The following is a 15,435-nucleotide window of genomic DNA, read 5'->3' as shown; positions in this document are numbered from 1 at the left end:
ACTGTAGTTATGAGCTAAAATTGACATCAATCAATGGACAAACAAAAGTGCAGGACAAAAAGAGAACCTCAATTTTCCATACTTATGGCAAATTTTGGAAGACAGTTCACAAAGCAACATAGGCCCCATAGAGGGAAGATCTAAAAATTTACGTTGTACACACAATTCTAAAACAGACCTAAACAGTGCTCTCGTTGCAATTGAATAGATATATGTACTTACCTACAACAGAATAGTCTACGTCACAATACTCAAAGTACCTATTCTTAATGCTAGTAAATGTATCACCTTCTTAGTCATACATAAACGTCACACTGTGTTAATTAAGGGAATAACGTCAGTAATTAATTAAGTACCTATACGGACGTTATTCTGCCACTTTTGAACACATTCATAATTTTACTCTAGTAAGCACCTGCAAAAATGACACGTTATGTGAGAAATTGTTAAGAGTAGAAAAACGGGACCCTATTACTAAGGCTCCTCTGTCCGTCTGTCTGTGCGTCCGTCTGTCTATCTGTCACCAGGCTGTATCTTATGAACCGTGATAGCTAGACAGTTGAAATTTTCACAGATGATGCATATTCCTGTTGCCGCTATAACAACAAATACTAAAAAGTACGGAATCGGTGGGCGAGTCCGACTCGCACTTATCCAGTTTTTTTAAGTACATTGTGTCTATGTGTACATTGACTCTTTCTATTGGAATTACACTCCAATTATCCAGTTTAGTTAAATGGCGGCACTCCATACTCTGTCACTGCAAAGTCTGTGTAGAGTTGTTCCGTTGTTAGCTTGTTCCGACTCTATACATAAAGTAGAAGAGACACCCACACCAGTATAATATATATACCTAGGTACTTAAAAAAAATGTCGCGGTAAATGGTCTCGGCAGTCTAGTTTGAAAACCCGTCCATTTATTTACCGTTTATCACATTTTTGTGAGTGTTAACAACCAGTTTTATCGGACGTGAGTCGGCTTAGTTTACATAGTACTTATAGTTGAATCATCTTTATTTTTGCACGTTCGGTCACTTCACGTTTAAGACAAATACATCATTATCTCATTCTTGTTAAGCGAAGACTACTAGTAGGAAGTGAATTTGTAATATGTATATTAACCTATCACACCTTTAAGAAAAAACCTGTAAGAGTCTGTGCGGAAAGAGAAGAGTCGTGGAATGTATTGGGCCTTGAATAGGGTTGCCAGATGGTCGGGATTTGGCGGGATTCTCCCGATTTTTAGCATGTGTTCCCGATTCCCGACAAAGTGGAAATTGTCCCGAAAAACAGCTTCACGTTATAAAACAATAATAACAAGTTCCGAACTGTCATCGAGCGAGCGAGCGACCCGCGTCAAGCCCGTCAGCGCGCGCGCGCCGGCGGCGTGGTGAGATTGGGCAGAGCAGCTGACGTAGTGCCAATAATGTAATAAAATGTAGTTGTTTTTAATACAATTACTTTAATTTGAATGATTTTTTTTTCCCGACATAAGTCCCAAAATCCCGAAAAATTTATATTTTTTCCCGATAATAGCGCCTTTCGATCTGGCAACCCTAGCCATGAACCCCATATGTACATTCCACGACTCTTCTCTTTCCGCACAGACTCTACGAGTATTCATTTATTTAGTTATTTTTCCAGTTCTTGTTTAATAAATGGTGAGTTAAGGGGATATTTAAGACTCTTAAAAACAACCTTTACTTATTTATAAAGATCCCCGAGGCAAGCTCCTTTATCCTGTTGGTTATTAGGAGTTGGTTTGTGTCCTGTCCTCAGGGCTTATACTTCTAACTGGCTCAGTTTTATCACAGTACTACTGCCCCTGGTAGTAACAAGCCAGTCCACTAACTTCATACCAACGGGCTATATTAAACACCCCTGGCACCGCGCGATATTGTGGGTTATTCCCACTAGTTACCACCAAGTTCTTACCAGTGGTAACTACTGGGAAAAATAATTCCCAGTAGTTACCACCAACTCGGTTTGGTGGTAACTAGTGGGAATTTTTATTCCCAGTAGTTACCACCAAAATTTTGTTAGAGTTAAATACTAATAAAAACAGTATAAATAGTATAATATAAATAAAGAGTGATTTAATAAATAATTATTAAGTTGATTAGTGTTTTAGTAAACTGCCTTAAAAGTGATGAAAAAAAATATTGAATCAGTTTAACTGTTACTAGTACAAAAACTATAATATATGCAAGGATAAATTTAATAATCCATTTAGATTATTTGTCAAGTGATTTTATTCGGTAATTCAATATCACTCTATATTTATACTATACTATTTTATACTGTTTTTATTAGTATTTAACTCTAACAAAATTTTGGTGGTAACTACTGGGAATAATTAATAATTTTTCCCAGTAGTTACCAGTGGTAAAAGATGGGAAAAAAATTCCCAGTAGTTATCACTGGTAACAACTTGGTGGTAACTAGTGGGAATAACCCGATATTGTAACACGGTCGGCTTAAGAGAAAATGGCTCGTTTTAAAGGAACCTGACCATTCCTTTTTTGAAGTAACCTCGTTGACATATCAGACATACCTAAGCAAATAAATAATCTCACCACGAACTTCATCCAACAGTGGGAACAAACCTGTCTACTAGCAACGGCCCGTATTTAAACACCCCCGGAACCGCGCGACATTGAAACACGGCCGCTGATGCGAAAATTGCCCGGAGAGGATGTCACCTAATACGCATCGTTACGCCAATCTAGCTCCCACACTGATATGATATGGGTCATGTGTACTGACTTCGCTAAATATAGAGTGTTCTCTAGTTTCCTAATATGAAAGTGGAGACGAACGAATGTCAAGAAGCGGAAATAAAATCTTACAAGAATAGTTAGAGCGTATCGCATATTTTTGTGCACTTCGTCATAAATTACGTTAAAATCAACATCCTATATGTATAAGCAAAAAAAAATCCAATATGTATACGGACCCAATAATTAAAGAGAAATCGATTATGATATATTGTGTTAATGTTAATATGTATTATGTATGTGTACATTATACCGAGTGATTAAGGAACGTGTTCCCGAATTTCAAAAATGTATTAAGGTCATACTGAAGGTTTCCCATGGGACTTATGTACAGTCAGCTGTGTAGAGATAGGTAGTTGCCCCCTCTACAAACAAATGTTTATGCAGGGGGGTTCAGTTATATCTGCAGCTGACTGTACGTATTTCATATTTAACATACAGCTCTGCAGCTCGCTGTACTTCATAAAGTACATTCGTCAGTCACAACATCTGCTGAACACAGAACTTATATGAGGCTAAACTTGGTAGCTCAAGAGGGCCTACCGCGATCCACGTTCGACGTGTTGCCTCCCTGTCACACTTACGTACGAATTTACAAGTGCGACAGAAAGGCAACCCGTCGAACGTGGCTCGCGCTAGGCCCTCAGATAGCGACTAGAATGTCATTCAGACGTGGTTGCTCGTACGTCGGGTGACCACGCCCGGTGTGACGTAATCGGCGCATGCGACCCCAATGTGCTAATACTAAAGTCTGTTTGAAACTTGCAAATTAATCTCAGAGAGATGTTGATTTAAAGTGATTTAAATAGCCAAAACAAAAGCAAACATCTTAAACACAAACACGTTGCCAAATATCATGCTTTAAAGATTTTAACCGGATAATGGTTATATAACAGCTATGACCTCACTCGCCAGTATCTTGACCTCGCAACTTAGAGACGCTCTGCGCCAAAAATTTGCTAATACGAAGCAACATTGCAACCTTGTGGGTGAGGCAAGGTGTAGTTATTAGATTTGGGCTATTTATTAAGACATATTCTATGTACACAAAAGAGCAATCAGGGCACTAAAACACCAAGAAAAATTTATCGTTATCACTTCATGCTGCATGGTCACTTCATGTGTTTAATTTAAATACACTTCAAGTTCAAATATTTGTGCTATCCGTCCACCTGTCAGCGATAGTGAGTATACTTAGTTGAAATTTTTGTCTTTTTAGTGTCTGTGTTTCTATAGCCTCTCTAACAACAAATAAAATGAATGAACTTCACACGTCATAACGTTATTTTAAAACGTGATTAGCTGAAAATACAGGGGGGCAATTTTTGAATTTCGATCGCTCGATTTCGTCACTCGAAAATCGGTGTAAAACGGCGAAATGCTATGTTTTTAAATACGAGCGATTGAAATTGAGAATCTCGTTTCAAATTCTATTAGTAGAATTTAAATGCCTATAGTAGTGGAGATATTAATGAACGAAATACACGAAATCGCGCGGTCGAAATTGAAAAATCGGGCCCCGGATCGTAAAATTTTATTACTTTTATTAGCACTTTTACTTCAACATTAATTAAATACCTATGTGACATTCCATGGGAAGGTACCTACCTAATGGCGGTCGACGCTTACGTCACGTGGCACCACATTAGTGGAAGGAAGAACATTAAGTGCCAACCGCCATAAGGTACCTTTAACCGTGGAACGTCACATAAAGATGTTCTTTCATAGTAAAGATGTTACTCGATCGCAATGACCTCACCCAGAGCACGACCTCGCGGTCTATGCGCGATTAGCCATGCCGAAACGGAAGGTTATGGTTTCAAGCCTGATTTACTCATTTAAGTGTAGATGCCTCTATTGTTCTCTGATAATGGAAGATTCACGTTTTTATTCACTTTTAATTTAGAGGATATAGCAAAGACCGACGTTTGACTCTTCACAGTTGGGTTTTTATTAGTTTTACCAAGTTTCAACACACGGTGTGGCTTTCAGTAGTTACGGATCAAACGATGATCAACGATAGAACGATGATCAAAGGAAGGCCCATGATAGAGGACCTTAAGAACTACCGATTTGACTTCCACATCAGGTACATTTTAAAAGTATGTATGTTCAGCCAAGAAAATGATGGCGGAGATATAACTAATTTTCTGTCTTGCCATGCTGAACCATTACATGCCACATTTTGTAACTTGATTATTTCTAAAAGTATGAATATTAATTGAATATATAAAAACCAGATTAGTCTGATGTGTGTAGATCCCTGGGATTAGTTGCCAAGCGGACCCCGGAAGCGGACGATGAATACCTAACCAGATTAGTCTGAAAACTGTTATATAATGGTTATGACTGTACTTACCCGATATTTTGTCGTCCTCAGAAACCATTAATAATTTTTTACACGGAAATCAAATCGCCCTATCATGGGCCTTCCTTTTAACAAAACCGCGAAAGCCTTTATAAAGAATAAAGAATCAACACCAGCTGTTTACCGACAAAGTAGGGTGTTTAGGGCATAATAATTATACTACGTGACATCATGATCAACTCAATGTGGCAACCGCGACGCCTATAAATAAATGTCGACTGAATAGTCAATGAGTTCCTTTCGAGACGTTCTGACACAGCAACAATTTCTCCGTTGTTATGTAATTAAATAGAATCCGAATTAAATAGAATAAGCTCTGCACCGACTTTGACAGAACAAAGTGTGGTGTTGCCACAATAATTATCAAACAAATATGACCTTGCCCAGAAAAGCTTATTAGAGAGCTTAGATTAAAATTAATACAATTTAAATTCCATAAGATGGCATAAAAAGGACATAACCATGTATCGTGGCAGATGGCGCTGGGTCAGTATATTCAGCTCACCTACTTAACTTACCTTATTCTACCTCTACCTTGCTTTACTTTACCTTATTCTAGCTCAGTAGGTACACCTGCAATAATATACTACTATTCGAAGGCTGCAAAAATATCTGACACGATCTTATTTGTAGAACCATAAAAGCGTGTCACATATTTTTGCGGCCTTCGAAGAGTATATGTTACATATTATTGCAGGTGACTATACCTAAGTAGGTAGTTTATAGCTGATAGAATTGCTTTTAAACGGTGACGTTATGCTATGCGAGATACAAATGGTGCTCGATATCAATTCGGAGAATATAATTTGGTATTAGTATTACTCAAACATTCTTGATCGACCTCTTGAGTCAATACAGTACGACGATAAAGCACTTGTTTATTTTAACCCCGTGATTTAATGACGTGTAGGCCATTCTTAACTTAAAGTATGTAAACAACATTTCTTGGAAAGCGTGTATCAAAAGAATAATAGAGGAATGGCAGACCTCTATTATTCTTTTGACTAGTCTTGCTTAGGTTCAAACGTCAAAACAATATCTTTGTGAAAAGTTCCTTGGACTGCCTTCAATTAAAGTACTTATTGTTTTTATCAGTCAGTTACCTACAGCTGATGTTCAAATACTATTTATTTAAATATTTACATACTTACATAAGTTAAGTTAGGTAGTAAACCGTGCTATTACCAAAATAAGATTATTTTTTGTATTTAGTTTTTGTTTTGGTTCTCCTTACGATACATATCTCCTAAATATTAAAACGCATACAAAATAACGTGAATCTGAACATGAATGGCGTACATTAGACGGTATGAGGTAACGGTGAAACAGGTTTATAAAATCGCAATAAAATTAAGACCTGTATGGCCAAAACGTAAGCAGGTCATAACTATTTTTAGCCAAAGCAGTTAGCATTCATTATACACTTAGAATAGAATAGAATAGAATAGAATATGATTTATTTCAGCATAGGTACACAGTTATACAGTACATACACAGAAAGAAAGAAAGAAAAAAAAAAAACTTATAACTAACTTGTACACTGTCACTACACTGAAAAAGCGGCCAAGTGCGAGTCGGACTCGCCCATGAAGGGTTCCGTATTTAGGCGATTTAAGACGTATAAAAAAAAAACTACTTACTAGATCTCGTTCAAACCAATTTTCGGTGGAAGTTTACATGGTAATGTACATCATATATTTTTTTAGTTTATCATTCTCTTATTTTAGAAGTTACAGGGGGGGGGACACACATTTTACCACTTTGGAAGTGTCTCTCGCGCAAACTATTCAGTTTAGAAAAAAATGATATTAGAAACCTCAATATCATTTTTGAAGACCTATCCATAGATACCCCACACGTATGGGTTTGATGAAAAAAAAATTTTTGAGTTTCAGTTCGAAGTATGGGGAACCCCAAAAATTTATTGTTTTTTTTCTATTTTTGTGTGAAAATCTTAATGCGGTTCACAGAATACATCTACTTACCAAGTTTCAACAGTATAGTTCTTATAGTTTCGGAGAAAAGTGGCTGTGACATACGGACGGACAGACAGACGGACAGACGGACAGACGGACAGACAGACAGACAGACAGACATGACGAATCTATAAGGGTTCCGTTTTTTGCCATTTGGCTACGGAACCCTAAAAAGGTGAACACTCAGCATGATGCCGGATCCTACTGGAGTAGTACCTGACGCTGGTCTTCCGTGAACACCTGTAGGGAGCGTAGTTGCGCGCAGCTACCAGCTAAATACAGTAGAGTTACGTAGAGTTAATAAGCTAACTATATTAATTGTATTAATTACGATAATACACAACGAAGCGGCAATGAAGCAGTTGACATCAAATGATAGTATGACTAGCATGGTCTGGAAAATGTAACTTGACGTACCTATGTTTATAAATATACGTATGAGATACTTTCCTTCAGAGATGGGTCCTTAATGTCCTTATGCTTTATGCACAATAAGGACCTTTCTATCAGAATTTCTGTTGGAATTTTAGATAAAAAGGACCCAATTCCACATTAGGACCATTCCATAATGGAAAGCCACATTTACACATTAATCTAACCAAATAGATTATTTTTTTGTTTGAGATATTGATTAGGTAAGTCTTTGTGAGAAAAATGTAAGGTACATAAGTATTTATAATTCTAACTCTCAAGTGTAGTTCTTTACACAAGTCACAATGGTAAAGTTACAAATCCGTTTTTTAATTACATAGATTGTATTGGAACATTTGAAACATACATACGGTTTGTCTAGAATAGCAGTAAAAGTTCACTAAGATGTAAAATGCAAGATGACTGTATTTGTAATCCGAATTGCCACCACCAAATGGCCGTAAATCTACATAAAAAACCGGCCAAGTACGAGTCGGACTCGCGCACGAAGGGTTCCGTACCATTACGTTTGTTGTAGGTGTGGGAGCCCCACTTAAATATTTATTTTATTCTGTTTTTAGTACCTATTTGTTGTTATAGCGGCAACAGAAATACATCATCTGTGAAAATGTCAACTGTGTAGGTATCACGGTTCATGAATTACAGCCTGGTGACAGACAGTCAGACGGACGGACGGACAGCGGAGTCTTAGTAATAGGGTCCCGTTTTACCCTTTGGATACGGAACCCTAAAAATCACGTTGTGTAAAATATCTAATAACGGTTACTGCGAGGCATGTTTGGTCTGACAACCAGCTATTATCAATTTATCATCGAGTCTTTCCCATGTCAAACTGATAACAAAACGTGAATAACCTTTCATGCTTTTAATTACATTGTTACTAGGAACATGTAAAATTAGGTTAAGCGTAAGTAAGTTTCATGTGAACTATATAATTTTAATTACCGGACTCCTAATGTGTTGACTGTTGTTAAGAGGGGGCATATTTAGGAAAAACTTGTTATTAGAGGGGAAGAAAAAATATGGCGCGTCGCAAGATTTTTCCCATGGGCCATAGGGATATCGTGCGAAATAAAAACGTTTAAGTTTTACCTCAATTACTGTACAAAATTACTTCTGTTTAATGTTTTGCTGGTGACGACACTCGGCTATATCACTAGTTATTTTATATTAAAATTATATTGCAGAAAATTAATGAAAACTACATATTTATTTGTTAGATTATTAAATTGTACCTACCTACCATTCCTATGGAAACATCTTAATTTATGTCAAATTAATATGAAATGAAAATGTTTTGTTGATTTTATTTCTACCGAGCCAACAATAACCTAGTATGATTTGTTTCATTGACGACTGGTCTGGCCTAGTGGGCAGTGACCCTGCCTGTGAAGCCGCGGCCCTGGGTTCGAATCCCGGTAAGGACATTTATTTATGAGATGAGCACAGATATTTGTTCCTTGGGTGTTTTCTAGAAGTCTTGGGTGTTTTCTATGTATTTGTATATTATATACCTACATATATCGTTGTCTGAATACCCACAACACAAGCCTCCTTGAGCTTACTTTGGGACTTAGTCAATCTGTGTAAGATCAATGTCCTATAATATTTATTTATTTATTATTTCATGCCATTTGCCCTTGATTAATGTGTAACAATTTTTTTTTTCAATCCCCTCTTAACGCCGGCAGTAAGCTCGAGGGTTTATGCTCACCAGAAGGACGTGTTTGTCAACTTACTTACGTTTTTGGGTCATGCTCATAAAAGTTCCAGCGTGAAATGTTACGGTAACTAGGCATGGGATCGGTGTGTCGACATATCGATACAATGGCTGACATATGTGTTTTAAAATTAATAATTAGTAATTAATCGAAAGCTCCAACGAAGGTCTCGAGCCGAAATTTTCTACATAACACATTATAGGTACCGGACTAATCTGATCCTGATCGTAGCCTTTGGGTAAGAAGACGAAGGTCAGATAGCAGTCGCTTTCGTTAAACAGACAAACTGACTGAGTTGCACCATGGGTTCATTTTACCTTTTTGGTATGGAACCCTTCTTTTTTTGTTCTTGGAATGAAGTTGCCAAGCGGACGTAACTCCAGGCTCCCCAAGTGAACCGTGACAAAATGTCAAGAAATCCGGATCCAAATAGTATACAGTGTCCGTATCGGTTTCGACTGATCTTCCGTACAATTTGGCTTCAAGTTGTGTGGTGATTTTGAGACTGGTTCGAATTTACCCACTATTTTTACCCTAACTGAACCCATCGCTCTTAGGTCTAATAGGCTCAGCCGTAAGATTAACGGGTTTAACAAATGAACATCAGAATTAATTGGGGGTGTTCACAGGCGCGCCCGCGATCGATTTACTGTCGCTCGTAATTTGATAACAGCTAATCGCTGGGCGCGACGTCACGGAATGTTTTGGTTTCCGAATGTTTTTTATGAAATAAACAAACGAGGGAAAATAAGTGTTGAATCTGTTGAATAACACGACTTAAAAGAAGACTGCATTAGGACTCTACCGCAACTTATCTAAATAACGTTTCTCTCTCATGTCATCTGTTTACTACAACTAAGGAAAATCTAGCAGCACCACATGGGTAGATAGGTAATTTCTTGCAGTAGGTATACAGACACACTAATATAATATCAATTCAATATTAGTGTCATTTTAATGAGTGCATTCAGCCAATATCTGTACGATATATATTATCCAAAGATATGGCATCGAATGGCTTAACCTGAAGCTAAGTGGGGAGATACCGCCTCGTTACAGCAAATCACAGTCAATATGACGTTTGTCTTTACTAGGTATATTGTTTTTTCCTCATGGTGAGTAAGGTTGAGTAAGGTTGGCGTCGGCGCTATAATTTGATCAGGATTTTATCATGACCAGAGTCTTCTGTTTTTCCATCAGGCGGGCCCTGCAATTTTTGTAATAAATGGTATATAAGAAAATGACGAGTAATATGCACTTTCAAGAATAAGTCCCCAGCTGTCATGTTATCAAAGCCTTCTTGGAATACATGCATTACGCATGCATTTTTGCTCGGGGTACAAGACGGAATGTCGCTAATTAACATTTTCAATAAAATGGAGCTGTGATTAATCTCGTTGTCATGACTTGTAAGACACATATGACTTGTATCAACTGCCTATATCTTAAAACGAGCAATTCTTGTATATTTTTTTTATTTTGAGGATCTCGGAAACTGCTCTAACGATTTCGATGAAATTTGCTATATGGGGGTTTTCAGGAGCGTCAAAAGTCGATCTAGTCTTATCTCTAGGGAAACGCGCATAGTATTTATATGTTTTCCGAGCAAAGCTCGGTTTCCCAGATATTTTTAACATAACTGCTCTACTGATGACTCTCTGCATCGCATGAAATGCGCTTTAAATAAGATTTCTATTAAAATACCTGTTATATAAGTGCCAGTTACCTACACCAAAACATAACATACCGTCTGTCATCGTAAAAACGTTTGCTAAAATGTATTATACTGTGAAATTATGTAAGCCAGTCTGATAGATGTGCGTAGTACCCTACCCACACTAAGTTGCGTTTTGTACGATAAACGAACTAATCTGGAAAACTAAAAAGCACTTCCTTAAACTCTACAAAGAAGTATTTCCTATTTCAACATCAAAAAATCTTATTTCACTCCATTACCGAGATTAAAATGTGATAATTATCTAGTTACCTTAAGTATCTTCGAGGCAGATCAAACAGTGCTTTATGAACCGCTCATTTTCATTTCATATCGATAAAAACAATTGAATAGCGTGACAACACTGCTTATCGCGCGACAAACTATTGTTTCAAATCCGATATCGCGGTATCAACTAGGTACGTACATTTTTTAATGTTGCGGTTGGTCGAGGTTAAATGAATAAATAATCACAAAAGCTGTATGAATTGGCCTTGTAAAATACAATTATTACAGTGACATTGTCGAAAATTGCTGAAAAACGGTTTTAATTATGTCAAACGTTATCATTATCGAACTCGTTTTGTTTTACTAGTTGCCTGAAATAAAGATTTCATTCATTCATTTATTTACTCTTTAATTTAGTTTAATCGACTTTCCAGGAACCCGATTCGATTTTACAATTTGTTATGGTTTTTAACCGGTTTTGATACGACCTTAATTTTTTTATGTACACACGCGTTCACTGCCTGTCTCGGGGTGTCTCGACGAGTGTGTACAGCCGGCATTATAAATAACGGCAGAAAAGAAGACAACGACTTGGTAAAAAAAACTAAACCGAGTCACCACAAAAAATCAATAAATCACAGGTCGATTCGTTTCGTCATTTCACTTTCTATAGTGACATAACACAACTGCACTCGTAAAGTAGGTATTGCGTAGACCGGTTTGTTATGGTGTTTAAAAGTTACTGCAATTATGAAGCTAAAAAAATACATGACCGTACTTAATAAGATTTTCAAACGGTGTTTCTAAACACTAATTATTGGAGAACCTAGGGCAAAACAATGACAGACAATTTAACGACATCGTTCTTATTGAGTAAAAAAAGAATGTATCCTACATGCTTTGAATCTAAAAAGATTCAAAGCATGTAGGATATAAAACACACTCCCCCGCGGCGTCTGTCTGTTTGTATGTTCGCGATAAACTCAAAAACTACTGACCGGTTTTTAATGCGGTTTCCACCTATCAGTAGAGTGATTCTTGAGGAAGGCTTAGGAGTAAAATTTGTTAACCCGTGCGAAGCCGGGGCGGGTCACTAGTCGAAAAAAAACGGACTAATTTCAATAAAGCCAGCCTCAGAGTTGGCAGAGGTAGCAGTCGCTGCCATGAAATCTGCCAATTTTTCGGATTAAGTTGCCTAATGGATCTATAAAAACGTATTGAACATCCTTCTAGATTCTAGATGTAAATGGGGAAAAGGCTAAGATAAAGAACGCACCTTCCACCCTTTGTAGTATTTAGGTATTCCGGAGTTACAAGGATTAAATTACTGAGAAACACTCTCCTATTATAATTCCAAGTGCCAGTTCTACGAACTTGTAATTCGACAATGAGTCCCAATTGAGATTTCTGCCTTTAATTGGCACCGGAATTTGATGATACAAAAAACTTTCCCAGAAGGCACAGGGACCTTCTAAAGAAATTTCGACTTATTATTTTATATAGATTAAAATGACTCAGAGATCCATGTAGTAGGCACACTAAACTCCTTGATGCAATACGCTAGTTTGTATATACTTATATTGTGTACCGACTCAATAAATAATGTATTGTTTTTATTCCCCTGACACTCGCGCATATGTGTTTTTAATGACGATGATAACTACTCGTAATATACCTACTTAGTGCAAAACGTGCACACACCAGCTTTTATATGTGCGAAGCAATAACAATAAACATACCTTTCTACTAACAAACAATATTTAGGATGAAATCAAATTTGATCAGAGTAAAACACATAAAATCAGGTACCTAAACCGTAGAATTTACTTGTATTACATGTAAACCATTTACATACTTAAACATAATAATATGTTCGATCGAGTGACCGGAGCAGGTATGACTCATACTTTTATGTTCAATATTCTCCACCCACTTTACACAGATTATATTTTAGTTATTTAATGTCCCAGTTAAAAGTCCAAGGTCGTGACCTTTACTTAGCCTTGAAATAATCAAGTCAAGGTCACGGTTGGACCTTTAAGTAACCCGGTCGCTATCGTAAATAACACCTTTATAGAGTAAGTATCTATAAAGGGTAACTTTACCTAGATTTTCCATGATTTATTGAGTTATCGTTATTTAACTTCCCATTGCTACTGGGGGTGCTTTTTCATTTAGTACACGGAACTGTGCACACAAGTATTTGATTGTTAATAACACGTAGTGTACATAATAAATAAGTAACAATAATTCAACCTTCCTACGATACTTCCTACTGCTGGGCACAGGCCTTCTCTCTTACGCGAAAAGGCTTGGGCTATAGTCCCCACGCTGGCCCAATGAGGGCTGGGTACTACACATGCGACATGTGGGTGGGTACCTACCCACATTTGAATTTTTTCGCAGATGTATGCAATGATATTCCCTGCATAAGTTCCGAAAAAACACCACCGATACCAAATAGTACTTACCTACTAGACAGTCATTATGTATTATCTTCGTGTGGCAAGTAGACAACCTACTTTTACACACACGGGAGACATAATACTTCGCTGTGTTTTAAATATAGACGTTACGAGTCAAAGGCGTTTTTAGTGAACGGTAACTTTTACGGGCCCATGTTAATTGGCGGAGGTGGTAATGTGATGTGTTAGTTAGGTGTGTCATTGGTTTACTAATACCATAGAGAAAAAAATACATAGAGTGCTCACTCCATACATCAGTTTTAGTACCAAAAAGACTATTAGCATTTAGCATCGAGTAGCGGAACTATCAGTACTGCTACTTGACAATAGATGTCGCCACCGACCGGAAAGTCTTATGCTGTTGAGATAAGACTTTCCGGTCGGTGCTACATCTATTGTCAAGTAGCAGTACTGATAGTTCCGCTACTCGATGCTAGATGTAGACACTGAAATTAATAGTCTGAACTGATGTATGGAGTGAGCACTCTATGTATTTTTTTCTCTATGCTAATACAGTGGCGGGGCGTTAAGCATATAATGTTGGGCAATCTGGAGTTAATTTGGTTTAATTTTTGTTTGAGATAATAGGTACCTTAACCTGTCTTAAGATAGGCAACCCCGTGGGAATTGAGTTCTGTAGGCGCCCCGTCGCTATAATACGCTTGGCATACTGCTAAATAAATATAGTCTACAAAAAATATACCTACAGAATTTTGGATCTTTTTACTACGTAAATAACGGGATATACTATTATGGATGACACTAGCGCATGTTAATTTTAGCCATTTGCTACGTGCGACATGGTTAACAACAGCCGGCTGGTAAATTCAATGTGACAAGATACATTTCATTGACGAAAACCGTCAAAAACCAAAATATAGAGTGCTGAAAAGTAGAATAAAAGGTAGTAACAAATGGCAGAAAAACTAAATTAGTCTCTTCAGTTCCCTACGTTTGAGGGCCCTCGTATTAAAGTTGAAGGCATTTGTTTCGCTCATGTTCTTAAGTTTCGGGAACAAGTGCTGTCCCCTATCGGCCACCTTTAGCACTACTACATTCGTGAACTGCACTAAAGTGTAGGTGTTGCTGAGATCAATTACAACGACCTAGTTAGTAAGCTAGTAGCCTGTAGTTGTCGAAGTATACAGTAGGTGGCACTAAGAACACAGGCCCAGACGGGGGTGGGCACTGACTGACTTCTAAAAAGAATCGCAGGTTTTATTTCAAAAGTAGCCAAGTTCCTATTTTTGCTGGAATACTACTTATTCCCAAATCATGAATCTTGTAGCAAATTCCCTAAACCTCGCTGGTATAGATATCTTTATGGTGTGAAACAAACGTAATATTATAGGCCTTTCTTACGACATAATTTGCTAGTTGGGAAGGGCTTTTTCAGTGCGTCTTATGTCCGTACATCCTAGTATAGTGTTTCAGAAGAGTGTAATTTCACTGTCATCCTAATCTGTGATTACACTGTTAGTACTTACTTAAAATACTGAAAAAGACTCCAAAAACTTCATCATGACAAACACGGTTGTCCCCTTTCGTACTCTTGCGACGGTGGAATCTGAATCTTGTTTAGAGTGCCCCCAACTTCGCACCCTAAAATCACTCTATACTAAACAACTAAAATCACTGTTACTTACTTATGTTAATCTCCACTGCCATCAGCCCATCATGATAATTGACAAACACATAATTGTTACCTTGCGTACTCTTGCGACGGTGGAATTTGTAACTTGTCTTATTACAAA

The 15,435-nt window shown here is 37.4% G+C and overlaps 2 protein-coding genes across 2 annotated transcripts in view; both read right to left on the bottom strand.

The window, feature by feature from the left end:
* The window catches only part of LOC134649163 (uncharacterized), a 194,956-nt gene that overhangs the window by 170,627 nt on the left and 8,894 nt on the right, over positions 1 to 15,435 (bottom strand). The window lies entirely within an intron of this gene.
* The window catches only part of LOC134648996 (23 kDa integral membrane protein-like), a 43,284-nt gene that overhangs the window by 22,006 nt on the left and 5,843 nt on the right, over positions 1 to 15,435 (bottom strand). The window lies entirely within an intron of this gene.

Source organism: Cydia amplana, chromosome 6 (genome assembly GCF_948474715.1).
Source record: "Cydia amplana chromosome 6, ilCydAmpl1.1, whole genome shotgun sequence".
Taxonomy (NCBI): Eukaryota; Metazoa; Arthropoda; class Insecta; order Lepidoptera; family Tortricidae; genus Cydia; species Cydia amplana.
The sequence above is the reverse complement of the archived record's forward strand: the minus strand, read 5'-3'. Positions and strand labels throughout refer to the sequence as shown.